Source organism: Gekko japonicus, unplaced genomic scaffold (assembly GCF_001447785.1).
Source record: "Gekko japonicus isolate JY-2015 unplaced genomic scaffold, Gekko_japonicus_V1.1 scaffold893, whole genome shotgun sequence".
Taxonomy (NCBI): domain Eukaryota; kingdom Metazoa; phylum Chordata; class Lepidosauria; order Squamata; family Gekkonidae; genus Gekko; species Gekko japonicus.
In genome coordinates this window covers 524,110-542,791 of record NW_015170302.1, presented here as the reverse complement: position 1 = coordinate 542,791, position 18,682 = coordinate 524,110, and the positions used below count along the sequence as shown (strand labels likewise).

General features: G+C 45.6%; 1 pseudogene; it reads left to right on the top strand.

The window, feature by feature from the left end:
• Positions 1 to 10,891: 10,891 nt before the first annotated feature.
• On the top strand, positions 10,892 to 12,942 carry LOC107116085 (annotated as a pseudogene).
• The last annotated feature ends 5,740 nt before the right edge of the window (positions 12,943 to 18,682 follow it).

Sequence of the window (18,682 nt, the reverse complement as noted above, 5' to 3'; positions counted from 1 at the left end):
GGGCGTGCAGATCTGTCCTGGCAGAGGAGGGAGAGCTTGTACCTGAATAAAACTTGGTCTTAAAGGCGCCACTGGACTGTTTTGGACCGGGGGGTCGAGGGGGGACTCTGCAACTTACCTGGCTGCTTCTTGCTCTGAGGGCTGCTGGGAGCAGGGGGTGGGGCTTGTTGCACGTACCCGCCCCCTGGGCTCTTTACTGCCGGAGCTCCGCTCCTGTGCGCTCCTGCAGGAAATGACCCCTGGGCAGAACCACAAAATGGCTGCTGCGGGGGGTCCGCGGCTGAGACGCCCGTGGGGGGGCAGGGTGAAACATTCTCCCTCCTCCCTGAGTCTAGAACAGCAGCAGCAGCCATAACTTTTTAAGGAGCCCCAAAGGAGAGATACCGAGGCCTGAACAGGATACCTTTTGGAACGAACATACTGTTTTAAAAGTGATTTTTGCATCCACACAGTGCTTGCCTTCAGTCAAGCAATGAAGATCTTTGTTCGGCAATGTTGTTGTTTTTTAATCGGCACAGCCAATCAGATCTCCAATGGCCAGTGAAAAGCCCTGCTAAGCAAAATCCCCATCTGACCCCATCCTCTTTCTAAGAACTCTTGGTGGGCACCTTAGAGCCCAGGGGTGCCACGTTGGGGACCCCTGGTCTCAAACAAGTATGAGTGAATCAGTATGGTCTTGTACAGAAACCATTAAGGCCACCCGGAGAAGTCCAGCTGGGCTGATAACCTGGGGGTCCACACCCCATCTAGGACACACCCTGCCCCAAGTGAGGGGTGGGCACACTCTGCCATAAGGTGGCCACCCTTGCTCTGTGAAGCGCAGGGAAGGAGGGACCTGGCCTAACCTCACGTATGCAGTGAGGGACCAGCGACCTCGCTCACGTGATACAGCAAAGGACCAGCCAGGCCTAGCCTCACTCCTGTGACAAAGGACTGGCCCATCTTAATTTCATTCCCTCCTTCCATCAGTGGTGGAATGTGCCCCAGGGCTGTTTTTTTCTCCCAGTCTTCTCCTGTTCTTGTAAAGGGGGAGGGGGGGAGGAACGAAACACAAATCTTTTTATTTTTCAAGCTTAAAGGTAAAAGGTCTCCCTTGCTCAAAAGGTAGTTGAATCCGACTTTAGGGGGCGGTGCTCATCCCCATTTCCAAGCTGAAGAGCCAGCGCTGTCCGAAGATGTTTCCGTGGTCATGTGGCTGGCATGACCAAACACAGAGGTGCACGGAATGCTGTTACCTTCCCACCAAAGTGGTATCTATTTATCTACTTGCAATTTCTTGCTTTCAGACTGCTAGATTGGCAGGAGCTGGGGCCAGAGACAGAAGCTCACTCCGTCACGCAGCATACTCGGGTCTCGAACTGCTGAACTACCGACCTTCCGGTCTGCAACTCAGCGTCTTAACCTCGAAGCCACCGCAGCCCCTTACAGTCTGTTTTATCCTGGGAGTTGTGAGGTGGGTAACAGCACAGCGAACCCAAGTATAGAATCCAGTTTAATCGTGAATGAAAATAATTAAGAGACCAAAAACCAATCCCAACCCCATACCCCAAAGCAGAGCCAGCATAATTTTCACCTCCACCTCAGATAGGTTTGCCCGGTCCCCCCAGATACTGGCAGAGTATTCGGGGGTAGGTTGCCAGTTTTGTGTAGTGGTTTGGAGCGTGGACTCTAATCTGGGAGGACCAGGTTTGATTCCCCACTCCTCCACTTGCAACGGAATGCTGTTACCTTCCCACCAAAGTGGTATCTATTTATCTACTTGCAATTTCTTGCTTTCAGACTGCTAGATTGGCAGGAGCTGGGGCCAGAGACAGAAGCTCACTCCGTCACGCAGCATACTCGGGTCTCGAACTGCTGAACTACCGACCTTCCGGTCTGCAACTCAGTGCCTTAACCTCGAAGCCACCGCAGCCCCTTACGGTCTGTTTTATCCTGGGAGTTGTGAGGTGGGTAACAGCACAGCGAACCCAAGTATAGAATCCAGTTTAATCGTGAATGAAAATAATTAAGAGACCAAAAACCAATCCCAACCCCGGACCCCAAAGCAGAACCAGCATAATTTTCACATCCACCTCGGAAAGGGTTGCCCGGTCCCCCAGATACTGGCAGAGGATTGGGGGGTAAGGTTGCCAGTTTTGTGTAGTGGTTTGGAGCGTGGACTCTAATCTGGGAGGACCAGGTTTGATTCCCCACTCTTCCACATGCAGCTGCTGGTGTGGCCTTGGGTCAGTCACAAGTTATCCCAGAGCTGTTCTCTCAAGGGCAGTCCTCGAGAGAGCTCTCTCAGCCCCACCTACTTCACAGGGTGTCAGTTGTGGGGGAGGGGAAGGGAAAAGGGATTGTGAGCCCCTCTGAGACTCCTTCAGGTAGTGGAGGGCGGGGTATAAATCCAATCTCCTCTTCCTCTTGCCAGATCCATGTTGGGAAACTCCAGGAGATTTAGGGACAGAACCTGCAAAAGACAGGGACCTCAGTGGGGTACAATGTCATAGAGCCCACCCTCCAAAGCATCCACTTTCTCTGGGGGAACTAATCTCTGCAGTCTGAAGATGAGCTGTAATTCCAGGGGCTTCTCTGGGGCCCACCTGGAGGTTGGCATCCCTAGCCTCAAAAACCAGCCCACAGGGGGAACAAAGATCTCAACAGTACTTCTGCAAGAGACTCCAGAACTGGTTTTTACACTTGACGGCTTCCCAAAATGGCAGTGCGCGAAGAGCCGCCTGTGTTTTCCTCGCACAAAAAAATCATTTATCAATAATTCATGTCCTCTTTCTGGCAGCTTCCAAGACGTAAAGGATGCGCCTGCCTCGTCCAGCTGAACCAGCACCGAAAGAGAGAGACGCAGACAGACGGAAAGGGGGGGGGGAGATGAAGTCACCTCAGCCTTTATTTTTGGGTCTGATCATGTAGCCTCGCTATTCATAATTTTTATTGTGAGGTTGAGCCGGGGGGCGGGGGCGGGGAAGCAAGTGGACAGAGAATGTTTTCGTTCAAGGTCCAAAAGTTTCATCATGAACATGTGCTTGAAAAGTCCTGTGCTGTAACTCGACAGTGTGGCCAGATCCCTCCCCCTCAAGGAAAATCTGTTCACTGATCTTGGTCTGTGTACGCTTCCCCCCCATCGAAGCGACTAGCAGCTCCAAGGAGCCATTTATAGGTGGGGAAACTGCATTGGGGAGGCTTCTGTTTGTGCCATGGTCCTCATCCAAGGTGGACCTCACCCATGCTCCCTCTAAGCTGTGGAGTCTTGTGAGCAAGAATTCAGCTTTTTGAGCTACCGGCATTAAAGTTGTGAGCGAGCCATTTGGCTGCCGCATAAATTAGTTTGCTCTGGAGCCCTCCTTCCTGAGCTAAGACAAAAAGGTGTGAGCCGGAGGCTAAATAACTGTGAGCTAGCTCACACCGACTCAGCTTAGAGGGAAGGTTGAAAAAATGCTGCGGGCTACTACGGAAATGCACGTATCTGCTTAGACCCTCTCTTCCTACCCACTAAGTTTGGGTATGGTCAAGTGACGCATAACAGCCAAGAGACTTGCTGGGCATGTGACCAGTGTTCCCTCTAAGCTGAGTTAGTGTGACCTAGCTCACTGTTTTTTAGCCTCCTGCTCACACATTTTTGTCTGAGCTCAGGAAGGAAGGCTCCAGAGCAAACTAATTTACGCAGTAGCCAAATCATTCGCTCACAACTTTAATGCCAGTAGCCCACAAAGTAGAATTTTTGCTCACAAGACTCCACAGCTTAGAGGGAGCATTGCATGTGACTGCTTCAAATCTCATCTCAGTCACTCTTTTCTGTGCCGCTGCATACTATCTGAAATATAGGTAGAATAACATTAGCCTACCTTGCAGGGCCATTGTAAGAATTATAATGGGCTCCGAACAAATAGGCTCTGAACAAAATTTTCAGCTAAATGCTTGAGAGAAGATATGATTGCGCACACACCGTGCCTTCTCCTACGAGCAGAGCTGTGCCCTTCTTATAAAGGTTGCCATGCCCCAGGTGGGGCCTGGAGATCTCCTGGAATCACAGCTGACCTCCCCATGATAGAGATCAGTTTCCCTGCTGAAAATCACTGCTTTGGAGGAGGGAATAGATGGAATGATGTCCCGCTGAGGTCCCCCTCCTCCCCAAACCCTGCCCTTCCTAGGCGCCACCCCCGAAGCTCCAGAAATTTCCCAGTCAGGAGTTGGCAACCCTACCTGGTTAGAATGACTTGCTGTATACCAGGGGTGGCCAAAATCGCTTAATGGAAGAGCCACACAGAATAAACGTCAGATGTTTGAGCGCCACAAGACGTGAATAAATATTAACACAGGATTTTATTTAAACATATGCAAATTTGCTTTTTTTAACCATTAAATGAGATTGCCAAAATAAAAACAAAAGGGCTAAAAACAGTTATTGATAATGATATGTATTTGTCCAATGATATTTGTTTGCTAATGATATTTGTCAGGGAAGGAGAGAGAGAGGGTGGTGGAAAGAAAGAACAAAAGAGGTGGAGAGAGAGAGAGAGAGAGAGAGAGAGAGAGAGAGAGAGAGAGAGATAAAGAAAGCAAATAGATGGGGAAGGAAGGGAGGGGGAAGAAGAGAGATAGAAAGGAAGGAAGAGAAAAAGAGAAAGAAAGGTGAAAAGTAAGCAAATAGATGGGGTGAGATGGAAGGAAGAGAGAGAAAAAGAAAAAATGCAAATAGATGAGGGAGGGGAAGGAAGGAAGAGAGGGAGAAAGAGGGAGGGGAACATTGGCTGGGGAAGACTGATCGGGGAGGCATGCCTTCCCTTTGCTTCCCCAGCTGCTCTGCCGGGAGCCGCACAATATGTGTGAAAGAGCCACATGTGGCTCCCAAGCTGCAGTTTGGCCACCCCTGTTATACAGTGTGATCAGGCCCTCCAAAGCACAGCATGCATTTTCAACCCCCCTCCCACCAAAGGCTGCTACTTCTCAGCCAGCTAGGGTTGCCAGCCTCCAGATGAGGCCTGGAGATATCCTGCTTTAACAACTGATCTCCAGCTGACAGAGATCAGCTCCCCTGGAGAAAATGGCTGCTTTGAAGGGTGAACTGTATGGCACTGTACCACACTGAGGCCCTCCCCTCTCCTCTCCAAACCCCACCCTAACCCCCAAAGTCTCCAGGCATTTTCCAACCCAGACCTGGCAATCCTACAGCCAGCTGCAAAGCTCAGTCCTGTCTTCTTTGCTGGTGACATTCCAGACACCCAAAGCCCTAGTCCAAGAAAGTGGGGAGCGTGCAGTTAAAGAGTAGCTGCCAGCTTTCAAAATCCGTGAATGTTAATTTAATCTAGCCGTCGCCCTCATTTAAGAAATCCCTTCAGCTGTTACATGAACAAAGGACTACGGTCAATTTGATAGCCCCAGTACCGACTCTCAGGTTACATTTAAACAAAATGAACACATCTCAGTTTGTTCCGTGGTGAGAAGAAGACAGAAAATCCTATGCCTTCCCCCTTCAGTATGCATGCATGCAGCGTTATGGAAGTGGCTGGCTACCCATGCGCAAGAGTACTGATGGATGGTAATGTACACACACCGTGGTCCACCACTTTCTCAGCCTATTGGCATGCTTTGGGTGGGTGAGGTGAGTTTAGCGCCAAATACAGATGGAGGTTGGAGGATTTCTCAGTGCTTCTTTGTGGGTGATCCGCTCTGGACTGAAAGAGCACAAATCTGCTCCTAAGGGCGCAAATCTGCCCGTAAGAGAAGGGGAGGACACGTGCACAAGCATATCTTCTCTTTTTTAAATTTTATTTTATTTTACCATTTTGAAGGGGTACAGAATAAAAAGGGACAAGGAGGATGTACGCATGCGCTGAATAAGCGGGCTGCAAGCCCAGAACTCTCCAAGGAACTAATATCTTTACAGCTCAAAAGAATGTAAATAGTCTTATCTTCGGGGGGGGGGGGAGAAAGGACAGGGTCAGCAGAGGATAAATAGACGAAGTAGAAGAATTAGTGCTCAAGCTTCAAAGAGCAGTAAGATAGCAATTATTTATTGTTTTCCTAAAGAGGAAACGCCTAGGACCGGTGAACAACCCTCATTATACCCCTTAAGAGCCTTTGGAAAAATGGCAAAAACTATCCGAGAGCTATCTGAGCAGCTGTCTGCCTTTTAAAATAAAGTAATAGCTACTCAGGAAAAAATGAGACAAGAGATTAAAGCAGTAAAGGATAGGGTTATGGAGTTGGCAGAGGAAATTAGAGCAATAAAACATACTGCAACTTCTGGTAATGAGCAGGCTCAAAAAAACAAAAGATAGACTAATTAACCAGCCAACTTACTGAACTCTCAGACCGGAATAGAAGAGCTAATTTAATTCTGGTAGGAATCCTGGAAGATGTAGGTTTCAAGTCTTTAGAAGAGACTCTGAGGGTGTGGATAGAAGAAAATGGAGTAACAGCAGGGCTCTAGTCGGGGGGGAGCTCTCAGGTACGGCGCTCCGGAAGAGAACCTCTAGGGGGCGGGGCGGTCACGTGGTGAAGCCCCGCCCCCTTCTTTACCCCGCCCTCTGCTTCGATCCTCATTCCGTTTGGGAATGAGGATGAAGCAGGAGGGTAAGTAGCCGGGCCTTCTGACACACTTCCGGTGATGTCAGGGGGTGTGGCCTTCTGTCACTTCCGGTGATGTCAGGGGGCGTGGCATATGCAAATAAGTTATGCTAATGAGTTATGCTAATGAGCTCCGGCAGCTCTTTTTCTACAACAAGACCCCTGAGTAACAGTGAAACCGGAAGAAATAGAAAGAGTTCATCGTCTACAGAGAAGAGGGGGAAGTGGAACTCCCAGGGATGTTATTGTTAAATTTAACAGGGAAAAATTACAACAAGAAGTCTATAAAACATTAAAAAAGAGAAAAGACCTGACCTTTAGAGGGGAAACGGTTTGGGTGAGGGAAGACTTCTGTCAAGAGACTATAAAGAAGAAATATCAAATGAGACCCTTTGGTCAAAGACTCTATTCTGACAATGTGAAATTTTCGTGGGGCTATCCCTCCTCGATAATAGTGTTTAAGGAAGAAAAGAGGCTCATAGCACAAAATCCCACAGAGGCAATGGAACTCCTCAAGCATCTAGGAATAGATACAGATGACCTGAGAGACCAGGATATGGAGGAAGAATTAGGAGTAACAGAAGACCCTGGAGAAGGAGGCTCAGGGAGACCCGAGAAAAGACCAAGGACAGACTCACAGGAGGAAACTGCATAAAAGGGAAGTATACAAATGTTGAACGAGCTAAGTTACTAAGTTAAAAAGTTAAGGAGAGGGAAGGGGTGTGTGCACTCTAGAAGTTGGAGAGACGTGATGAAGTTTTTACCACAAATTTTGTCTCAACCACAGGGATGGGGAGGGAAGGAAGGGTGTTTTTTTTAATGAATAAATGAACGTCAAATACCCCCAGCCAGGGTGGCCCAAGATTCAAAACAATATGGAAAATGGATAGGATAATAAGATTACTTTCATTGAATGTAAATGGTTTAACGTCAAATCTTAAGAGGTACAGGATATCCAAAATGGCTAGAGAACAAAGGATAGATTTAATGTGCTTGCAGGAGACACATAAAAAAAAAAAAACGACAGAAAACCATTACTAAATGACCCAAGGTGGCAGGTCTTAGTAGAAGCTAGGAGTAACTCCAAGGTTAGAGGGGTAGCAGTCTTGGTCCACAAGAAGTTCCAAGTCGAAGCTGTTGAGAAGTTAACAGACAAAGAAGGTAGATACCTAATAGCTAAATTTGAATTGAAAGGAAAATGGTACACAGTAGTAAATATCTATGCACCAAATAAAAAGCAAAAGAAATTTTTAATCAAGATTTTCAAGAAGATTCAACAATTCTCAGAAGGAGAAATAATTATAACAGGAGATTTAAATATTGATATTACAAAAGATAAACATATTAAGTTAGGGGAATGGGGATTGAAAGAAGCGCATGAGTTTATAGGTATACAACCGAGACCTACACACATATCTAGCAGACACAAAACGCCATCATGCATAGAAAAAAACAATATGGTAATAAAAGATATTAAAACTAATCCAATCTGGATATCTGACCACACACCCATAAGTATTGAATTTGAAATAAAAGAATTCAATACAAAAAGACTGTGGAGATATAATAATTTCATAATGATTAAAGAAAAAGATAGGAAATACATGGAGAAACAGATAAGTTTATACTTTAAAGAAAATAGAGGGATGGTACCTACTAATATATTATGGGATACTGCCAAGGTATCCCATAAGAGGACACTGTATAACGGAAAAAAAAGAACATAAAAAGAGAATGGTATAAAAAAAGACAACCCAAACTTCAGGAATTAGAGATGCTACAATGAAAACAAATGGAAAAATATAACCCTAGGGTACAGAATAAAATTAAGGAGATTCAGAAACAGTTGGAAGAATTAGACATAGCGACATTATGGAAAAAGGAAATTATGGTAAAAAACGAATTTTAGAGGAATAGGATTAACACAGCAAAAAGACTAGCGAACTATTTGAAGATCAAAAAAGCAAAACAAAGTGTTAAATGTATAAAATTTAACAAGAAATTAACACAGAACCCTAAAGAAATTACAGAGGCTTTTGAGAACTTCTATAAAAACCTGTATATAAAAAAAGAACACAGGAGACTTTCAGGAGGAAATTAGCCAAACAATGAAGGAAGCAGAGAGAGGAAAATTAAAGAACAAAATTACGGCCCAAGAAATAAGGGAAGTAATAAAAGAACTAAAAAAAGGTAAATCGACACGTTTAGATGGCTTCACAGGTGAATTTTATAAAGAAATGAAGGATATTTTAGTACCAGAACTTCAGGTATTGTTTAATGAAGTTTTGGAAGGTAAGAGTGCTCCGGACTCATGGAGGAAGACGGAAATAATATTGATTCTTAAACCTCAGAAAGACCCTAAAGAAGTAGGATCATATAGACCCATAAGTCTCTTAAACTAAGATTATAAGATTTTTGCAAAAATAATGGCAAATAGATTAAAGAGGGTTATCCCATTTATAATAAAAGGAGATCAATATGGGTTCGTAAAAGGTAGAAGCATAGCTCATCCCATAAGAAATATTCTTAATGTTTTATATCACGGACACCAGAAGAAAGTAGGTCTATTAAAACTAGATGTCTATAAAGCCTTTGATACCCTCTCTCATGAATATTTATGGCAAATAATGAGTAAAGTAGGAATAGGAAAGGAATACTTAGAGGCAATCCAGGAAACTTATAAAGAAGGAAAGGCAATAGTAAGAGTAAATAATGAGCACTCACAAGCATTTCCTATACAAAGAGGGGTACAACAAGGTTGTCCATTATCACCGTTACTTTTCATAATGGCAATAGAACAGTTAGCAGAATGGATCAGAAATTCTGGAAGAATAGAAGGCTATAGGATAGGCAAAGTGGAAATGAAAATTAACTTATTCGCAGATGACATCATAATTATTATGACAAACCCAAAAGAGGGAGTAAAAGAAGTAAAGATTATTGTAGATGATTTTGAAAAATGTTCAGGGTTAAGCGCTAATATGACAAAATCAGAAATTATATACTTAAATGTAAATAGAGAAGAAAAGAAGGAAATAAACAGAAGCACAAATATAGGGTTAGGAGTAAGGAAATTTAAATATTTAGGTATAGTAGTACAAAAATATGGATAAAATGTTAAAGGATAATTATGATAAAATACGGAGAAAAATAGAGAAGGATATGAGAAGATGGAAAAATAAAACACTAGGGATATCCTCTAAAATTAGAAGTGTTAAAATGTTTTGGGTACCCAAAATGTTTTGGGTACCCAAAATAATGTATCTGTTTCAAACGTTACCAATGGGAGCAAAGGAAAATAAAATTATACAATGGAATAGACTACTAAAATAATTGATATTTGGCAGTAAAAAATGTAGGTTTCCAAAAAGGATAGTGTATAGCCATAAGTCAGAACTTGGATGGGGAGTTCCAGACCTAAATAACTATTATGAAGCCTTCCAACTTAAATCACTACTAGAGTTAGGAGAGGAAAAAGAATGGAAAGAACGGTTAGATTTGAGAACGAGATTAATAACAATATAGGAAGATTAGGTATTTTTTACAAAGTTACGGCTAAAGACCTAAAACTAACAATAGGACCTAGAAAATCAACACTAGATGTTTGGAGGAAATCGCAACCGAACTGGCTAGGGAGACCCTCTAGATGGGCGCCACTAGAAACTACTAAGGAAGAGGAGCAAGAAACCAAATGGTGGGAAATTTTAAGGTCTAAGGGATATCACAGAGTGGGGGACTTGTTTAGAGGGAAAACTCTTAAGCCATTACAAGAAGTAATAGAAGAGATAGGCAAACATTGGTTAAAAATAGCAGGTCTGAACTGCAGGCTGTGGAAGGTCAGTAGTTCAGCAGTTCAAGACCCGAGTGCCGCATGATGGAGTGAGCTCCCATCTCTAGTTCCAGCTCCTGCCAACCTAGCAGTTCGAAAGCAAGAAATTGCAAGTAGATAAATAGGTACCACTTCGGTGGGAAGGTAACAGCGTTCCGTGCGCCTTGGTGTTTAGTCATGCCGGCCACATAACCACGGAAATGTCTTTGGACAGCGCTGGCTCTTCGGCTTTGAAACGGAGATGAGCACCGCAACCCTAGAGTCAGATTCAACTGGTTTCGAGCAAGGGAACCTTTACCTTTACCTATAAGGCGGTAAAGAAGATTAACGAAAAAGAAGAAATGTGGATAGACGAACCAATGGAATATATAAAGAAATGATTAAGAAGAAACAAGGTCTAGTAGGGAAAATTTACAAAAAGATGATATTAAATAAGGATAAAATAACAGCATATTTACAAAAAGTGCAGAGTAGAGAAGGACAGATAACTCAAGGATGGCAGAAAAAATTATGAAAGGAATAGACGAAACCAAGGTAATTAAATTTAAAGAACTTGAATATAAATTTCTCACAAAATGGTACAAGACACCAGCCCAATTGGCTAACATGATTCCAGGATTAAGTTCCCTTTGCTGGCATTGTAGACCATCTAAAGGATCTTTTGCACATATGTGGTGGGAGTGCAGAGAAGCAAGGGCATTCTGGGCAGAAATTATTAAAGCTAGAAAGAAAGTATGTAAAATAACTTTAAACAGACTTCAACCTAATGTTGACAAGCACAATGGGAAGCCCAGTATTTGACAAAAAGGATCAAACCATAGTTAAGGCTATGATATTGGCCGATAAAGCAGTTATAGCTTTGGGTTGGAAAGATAAAAGTAGATGTACAGTTGAAATCTGGCACAACTATCTGTGATTTTATACAGTCAGACATCATTGCAACTTTATGCAAGGAGACAACATGGGAAGGAAAATCTGCAGAAGTTCGGAATAGATGGAAGACCTATTTAGACTGGAAACCAAAGGAAGGAAGAAAAGACATTCAGTGGAAGATTCAGACTTTGTGCCCATGGCTGGGGTTAAAAGACTAAGGACAACATGAAGATAGGGAGGGGAGGAGGGAAGAAGGGGAGGGGAGGAAAATTTGCGGTGTAAAAGCAAAAAAGGAAAAAAACCCAATAAAAATATACATTAAAAAAGAATAAAAAGGGACAAGAGGGAAAGTGAGAAGCATAAAACGTCATTTGTTAAAACACATTTGAAGGACATTGCATAATAGAATATAAAACATACGTATTTTCATTATTTCCTATGGGGCTAGGTAAGAAAGCAGACAATCATATCTCCTCTTGAGCATTTAGTGGGGAGGACTCAACATTCATGCCAACTAGCCAAGGACTGAGTTCTGCGGAGTCCCTGCTAAAGCACAAGCCCGGGTGCAGGTTTCTGTGCGATTGCGGCCTGGTGTGGGAACTGGACAGGTTCTGGACGTTCCCTGTGTACAAGGTGTAGACTCCCACTGCCTGGAGATCCTCAACTGGAAAATGAGATGGAGAGAAAGTACCAGTTCGGTGTATTTTATAGTGAAAAAGCCACCCAAAATGATATCTACCTGGGATCCGTTCAGCCTGTCCTGCACCATCTGCTGGAGGGCCAGAATGCCAGCATCCTGGCTCATGGGCCCACTGGAGCAGGTAAAACACACACCATGTTGGGGAGAGTCTGGATCAGCTGGGGTGACACCACGAGTGGTTCGGGATCTCTCGCACACGACAAGGAATGCTTTGGGGGATCTGTCTAAGTCCTCTATTTCCATGTCCTAACTGGAAATCTACCAAGAGAAGGTTTTGGATCTAGAGCCCTCCCTCCACGACCTGCCGATCTGGGAGGATCGCAACTACCCCATCCCGGTGCCTGGCCTGACGCAGAAGGAGATCGCCAGCTTCTCCAACTTTGAAGGCTTCTTCCTGCTTGCTAGCGCCAACAGGACACTGGTGTCCACACAACTGAACCTGTGCTCCAGCCGCAGCCAGACCCAGGGCTGGCCCCACTATGTCTGTCAGGCAGCCAAACTGTGCCTCATTGATTTGGCTGGCTTGAAGGACGACTGGTGGACAGACAACAAAGGCCTGTGTCTGAAGGAGAGCGGAACCATCGATACTTTGCTCTTCGTGCTCAGCAAGGTGGTGGATGCCCTCAGCCAGGGGCTGCCTCAGGTGCCCTACAGAGACAGCAAGCTTACCCGTCTGTTCAAGGATTCCCTGGGGGGCACTGCTCAAGGCATGATCACAGCAAACAGTGCTTCCGAGAAGAAGTACTACTTCAACACCCTCACAAGCCTCAGCTTTGTCGCCAAGTCCAAGCAGATGATGAATAAGCCCTTCACACAAGAAACCCTGCCAGATGTGGCAGTGGCCAAGAGACCTTCTGCAAAGTCCAGGGATACAGACCCCGAGGAGAAGGGACCCTGCCTCGAGGAGAACCACCGAACCCAATTGGAGAAGCCGCTCAGGTCCTTGATACCGCTGGGGAATATTGAAGGGTAGGGGTGCCAACTCTGAGTTGCGAAATACCTGGAGATTTTGGGGGTGGAGCCTCAGGAGGGTGTGGCTTAGGGAGGCAAGAGACACCACTGAGGTATAATGCCACAGGGTTCACGCTCCAAAGTGGCTATTTTCTCCAGGTGAACAGATCTCTTGCCTGGAGAACAGGTATAATCCCAGGAGATCTCCAGCCACCATCTGGAGGTTGGAAACACTATGGAAGGAGGTCTCCGCCAAGCAAGCAGCTTATAAAGGCAAACATCCTGAGCAGCCTTGGATACCTTCTGTACTGGTGCAGCCCTCCCAGAAGACAAGGGCTGGGGTTCAAGAGAGCAGGTCGCAGGCAAGGTTGCAGAGAGTAACCAGAGTCCAGTCCAGAAATCAGGGGTTCCAGAGAGCAGGTACACCAGTCTAGGGTCAAGGGATCCAGGTAGCAAGTCCAGGATTAGGGGTTCCAAAAAAGCTGAAAGTTGGGTCAAGGTTCCAGTGGTCGAGTAACAAGGCAAGTGGTTCAGTAGCACCATGTACTTGTTGCATCCACAGAACTGCTGCTTCTCCCAGCTGATTTTATAGCCAAGTCGTAACAAGTTGTCAGTCATCCTGAAACTACTCATCCATCTCCTCAGTTGGCAGCTGACAGCAGGCCATGAGTCTTGCACTCCTCCTCCTTTCCGGCAACACTGTGCACCTCTGACAGCATCGGTGCTGCAGGGGTGTGGGTGAGCTAGGTGGGCTGGAAGTGGCTTCTGAAGCCTTGTTTACTGCTTCAGAGCTACAAGGCATTGGTTTCAGCTGTCGGTTGTGACTTCTGATCAGCCGGTAACCTGGTTCTGTCCCAGCTGCAGCTAGTTGTTCAATTACTTTTTTAAAAATTTATTTTTATTTAACTTTCGGCTTATATACCGCTCAAACCCTTTTTTGCAAGGGTCTCTGAGCGGTTTACATATGATTATATTTCCTATCTAGGACCACATTAACAGGGGAGGTGACTACCTACCAGCACCCAAGTAGCAGGGCAGCTCTTTGTTGTTGTTGTTGTATTCCGGCAGGCTTCGGGTATAGATGTTGTTCCGGCGTTCTCTTTCTCTGGCGCCTTGGAGCTGGTAGTTTGGCGGCTTCTTTCTGGCGGCTTCCCCCTAGAGCGCAGCCACGCGCTGGCCGCAGCCTCGGCTCTATCCGATTGGCTCTGCCGCGCCACGCCGCACGTCACTGCACCTTCGTAGCTCCGCCTCCGTCCGGTTCCACGTGCTCACTGGGTCGCCAGGCTGTCCCGCCGTCACTGCTGTTGCCGCCTGCTACACGCCTCCCGACAAGGAGGAGGGTGCCCCCTGCCACCTAGGGCAGGTACCCACTTTGTCTACTCACAAGTATGCTTTCGAGCCCCTGGGTGGGCGGGAGCTGGGACTAGGGCCGGGAGCTCACGCCGGCCGCGGCGGGTCTCAAACAGCCTTACAGGCTGTTCGCTAGATGTTTTACTCCCTGCGCCACCGCTTCGCTGGTGCTGGCTGCAGGCCCCTCTTCCTCTGAGAAACTGTGGTTTGTCTTTTTGCCTTACACTGTGGCACAAACCACCTCATTCAGATGTCACAACTATGGTTTCTTCTGAACCAGGAAATACTGGGGCACGTGATCCCAAAGAATTTCTGACATGTCCCAAACAAAGTCATGTGAAAGCAGCCAGATTAAGAACATGAGAACATATTTACTTCCTTCACTATGTTCCCCCCCTGGAATTGAACCCAAACAAATGGTAACCATATAAACAATCTCCGGCATCTCCAGTTAAAAGGATCAGGTAGCAGGTGATGTGAAAGACCTCCAACTGAGACCCTGGATAGCTTTTACCTGTCTTGAGTAGACAATACTGATCTTGATGGACTGATGGTCTCATTGAGTGGAAGGCAGCTTCATGTCTTCACGTGCATATATTTATTTTCATTTATACTATGCGTTTTTCACTGGAACTCAAGGTGTATTATCAGTAGGGCTATTCAGACTATCAATAAGCTGACTACACAAGAAAGCAATGCGTTTTGTGTTATCTTAATGACTGACCAATTTATTATGAAGAAGAGAAGAGATTGGATTTATACCCTGCCCTTCACTACCCAAGGGAGTCTCAGAGCGGCTTACAAACTCCTTTCCCTTCCCCTCTCCCACAACAGACACCCTGTGAGGTGGGTGGGGCTGAGAGAGAGCTCTTCACAGAGACTGGTCTTTTTCAAGAACAGCCCTTATCAGAACTATGGCTTGCCCAATGTCATCTTGCCCAAGGTCATTATGGCATATACTTTGGTGGACAGAGCACCGCACTTTACTTAATTATTGTTTTATACTGTTTAATGATTGTTTTTATGTTGTCTTAACTGTTGTTATGGTAATACCTCTGTTGTAGCCGCCCTGAGCTCGTTGGGGAGGGCGGGGTATAAATCTAATAAATAAATAAATAGGTGTAAGCTCCAATACATATGCCACAACACTCTCATTTTTTTCTCTCTCCTTATTTTGTTAAATTTTAATAGATATTCTCTGCACAGTGTAGTAACTGCTGAGTAATTAAATCCTGAAAATTGGGTCTGCCTAGATCACATGGATGGTATTTGCAAAATGTGCACAAAATATAGTCCCACCCCTTTTTAACATATATACATTCAAGATTGGAGAGATGCTTAGAAATAGCTTATTTTGAAATTGTTTCATAAGAGTTCTTCCTCTGCGTACAATCATCTTACAGCCTGCTTTCGGTGGAGGGGGGAAGAGTTGAAGTTCAGTCCTATTCATAGTTGATCCAGTCAATCAATTAATTTAGATGACAGTAACTCTCCATTAGAAGTGCTCTGTGAATTGCAGTTATTTCATTGTACTGAGTAACCTTTATATAGAACACATACAGGTTTAAGTTACTTCTCTTATGTTGCTTGTATATTTCACGGTGCTTGCTGAAACTGTTCATACACCAGTTTGGTGTAGTGGTTAAGTGCGTGGACTCTAATCTGGGAGAACCGGGTTTGATTCACCACTCCTCCACTTGCACCTGCTGGATGACCTTGGGCAAGCTGACCTTCTGGCACAGCTGTTCTTGAAAAAGAGAAGTTTCTGTCAGAGCTCTCTCAGCCCCACCTACCTCACAGGGTGTCTGCTGTGGGGAGGGAAAGGAGTTTGTAAGCTGCTCTGAGACACCTTTGGGTAGTGAAGGACAGGGTATAAATCCAATCTCTTCTTCTTCTCTTCTTCTAATAAAGCATGGAAAAAATCAAGTTAAAACAAATGCAGGGAAGAGGGGCAATTCTTACAATGCAATCTTATGCAGAGTTACTCCATTGTAAACACAATGGGAGTAACTGAATGGATCACACTATTAATTGCACAGTTGTTTCATTATATTGGGTGACCTTTATATCTAAGATGAGTACACAGGTTAATGGTTCTTCCTTACACTGCTTATAGGGGGAAGAAACTCACCTCAGAGCTTGGTTCTAGACAGGGCTTTTTTTGTAGAAAAAGCCCAGCAGGAACTCATTAGCATAATAGGCCACACCCAACAGCAGAAACTCATTAGCATATTAGGCCACACCCTGAGATGACAGCTCATTAGCATATTAGGCCACACCCCCACATTACCAGAAGTGTGGTCATCCAGCCACACCCACCTTTTGCTTCTTATTCTATTTACCTTGTTTGTTGTCAAAACCAGGGCTTTTTTTGTAGCAGGAACTCCTTTGCATGTTAGGCCACACACCCCTAATGTAGCCAATCCTGATGAGTTTCTGCTCTTGGGTGTGGCCTATTATGCTAACGAGTTCCTGCTGGGAGTGGCTAACTCGGGAGCCAGCCGGAACTCCGTTCCTGTGCGTTCCTGCCCAAAAATAGCCCTGGTAGATATAAGGACAAATGGACTCACATTCTAGCTGTATCTGAAGAAGTGAGCAGTGACTCACGAAAGGTCATAGCCTGCCACAAATGTTGTTAGTCTTTAAGGTGCTACTGGACTCTTGCTCTTTTCTACTGTCTTTGTTATTTCCCTTGTGGGCACAAATATATATAAGAATTGTGGTACATATATAAATTTACCCGCTGCGGGTATTTTTCCATGTTGTTTGCCTTAAGGGGATGTAATTAGGCTGTGGGGGAGAGGGAATATTAAAATACAGGCAGCAGCCAACAAAAAGGCAAAAATCACCTCACAGCCTGCTTTCTATGAGGAGGGGGCAGAAATGCCCTACTCACAGTTATGGGGCAGCGATATGTACTGTTTTTGTGTCTTATGCAGGCTAAAGGGGTCGGAGTCGCCGCCCAAAAAAGGTTAGGAAGGGGGAAAATTGAAATACAGAAAGGCATTAAAAAAAAGGCACCCCACAGCCTGCTTTCGGTGATGGGGGGCCAGATAAGCCCTACTCACAGTTATTTCACTATATGGGGCAGGGATATGTACTGTTTTCACTGAACTGCTGTCTTATGCAGGTTAATGGGGGTGAGAGTTGTCCCCCAAAAAGGTTAGGAAGGGGGAAAATTGAAATACAAAAAGGCATTTTTAAAAAAAAATCACTTCACAGCCTGTTTTCTGTGATGGGGGTGGCAGAAATGTCCTCTTCACAGTTATTTCACTATATAGGGCAGGGGGGGTTTCTCTCTAAAATGTGAAAACCTGTGAGCAAAAATTCTACTTTGTGAGCTACTGGCATTAAAGTCGTGAGCAAGCGCTTTGGCTACTGCATAAATTAGTTTGCTCTGGAGCCAGCCTTCCTGAGCTAAGACAAAAATGTGTGAACCGGAGGCTACAAAACTGTGAGCTAGGTCACACTAACTCAGCTTAGAGGGAACACTGGGGCAGGGATAGGTACTGTTTTCACTGAACTGGTGTCTTATGCAGGGTTATAAGGGGGGTGGGAGTCATCCCCCCAAAAAGCTTAGGAAGGGGGGAAATTGAATCACTTTATAACCTGCTTTCTGGATACCTACTGGGCAGGAATGTATTGCTTTCACTGAGCTTGTGTCTTCTGCAGGTTTAAGGGGTCAGAATTGTCCCTCGAAAAAGGGGGGGAAACTGAAATACAAAAAGGAAGGGGGGTGGGAGTCATCCCCCCAAAAAGCTTAGGAAGGGGGGAAACTGAATCACTTTATAACCTGCTTTCTGGATACCTACTGGGCAGGAATGTATTGCTTTCACTGAGCTTGTGTCTTCTGCAGGTTAAGTGGGGTAGGAGTCACCCCCCCAAAATAAAGGTTAGGAAGGGGGAAGAATTGAAATACAAAAAGGCATTAAAAAAAAAAAACCCTCGCAGCCTGCTTTCTGTGAGGAGGCACAAACGTCCTGTTCACAGTTATTGCACTATATCGGGCAGGGACATCTACTGTGTTCACCGAGCTCGTGTCTTTATGCAGGTTATTAGGGGGGTCGGAGTCGTCGTCCCCCCTGGAAAAAAATTAGGGGAACCGAAATCCCAAAAAGCATTTCCCAAAAGGAAAAAAAAAAAACCCTCCCCGCCTGCCTGCCTGCCTGCGGGGGTGGGGGGTGAGCGGCGGGCCGAGGCAGGGGCGGAGCCGCGCGCGGGGTTTCCCGGCCGGGGCCGCAGGGGCGGGGACGCGAGCGGCGGAGGGCGGGCGAGGAGAAGGAAGGAAGGAAGCGGGCGGTCGCCTCCTTTGCCTGCCGCGCCCAGCTCTGCCGAGGCTCCGTTTTCCCCATGGCCGCGGGCGGGAGCTAAAGCGGCGAACCCGGAGACCATTCTACTCCCCCCCCCCCCCT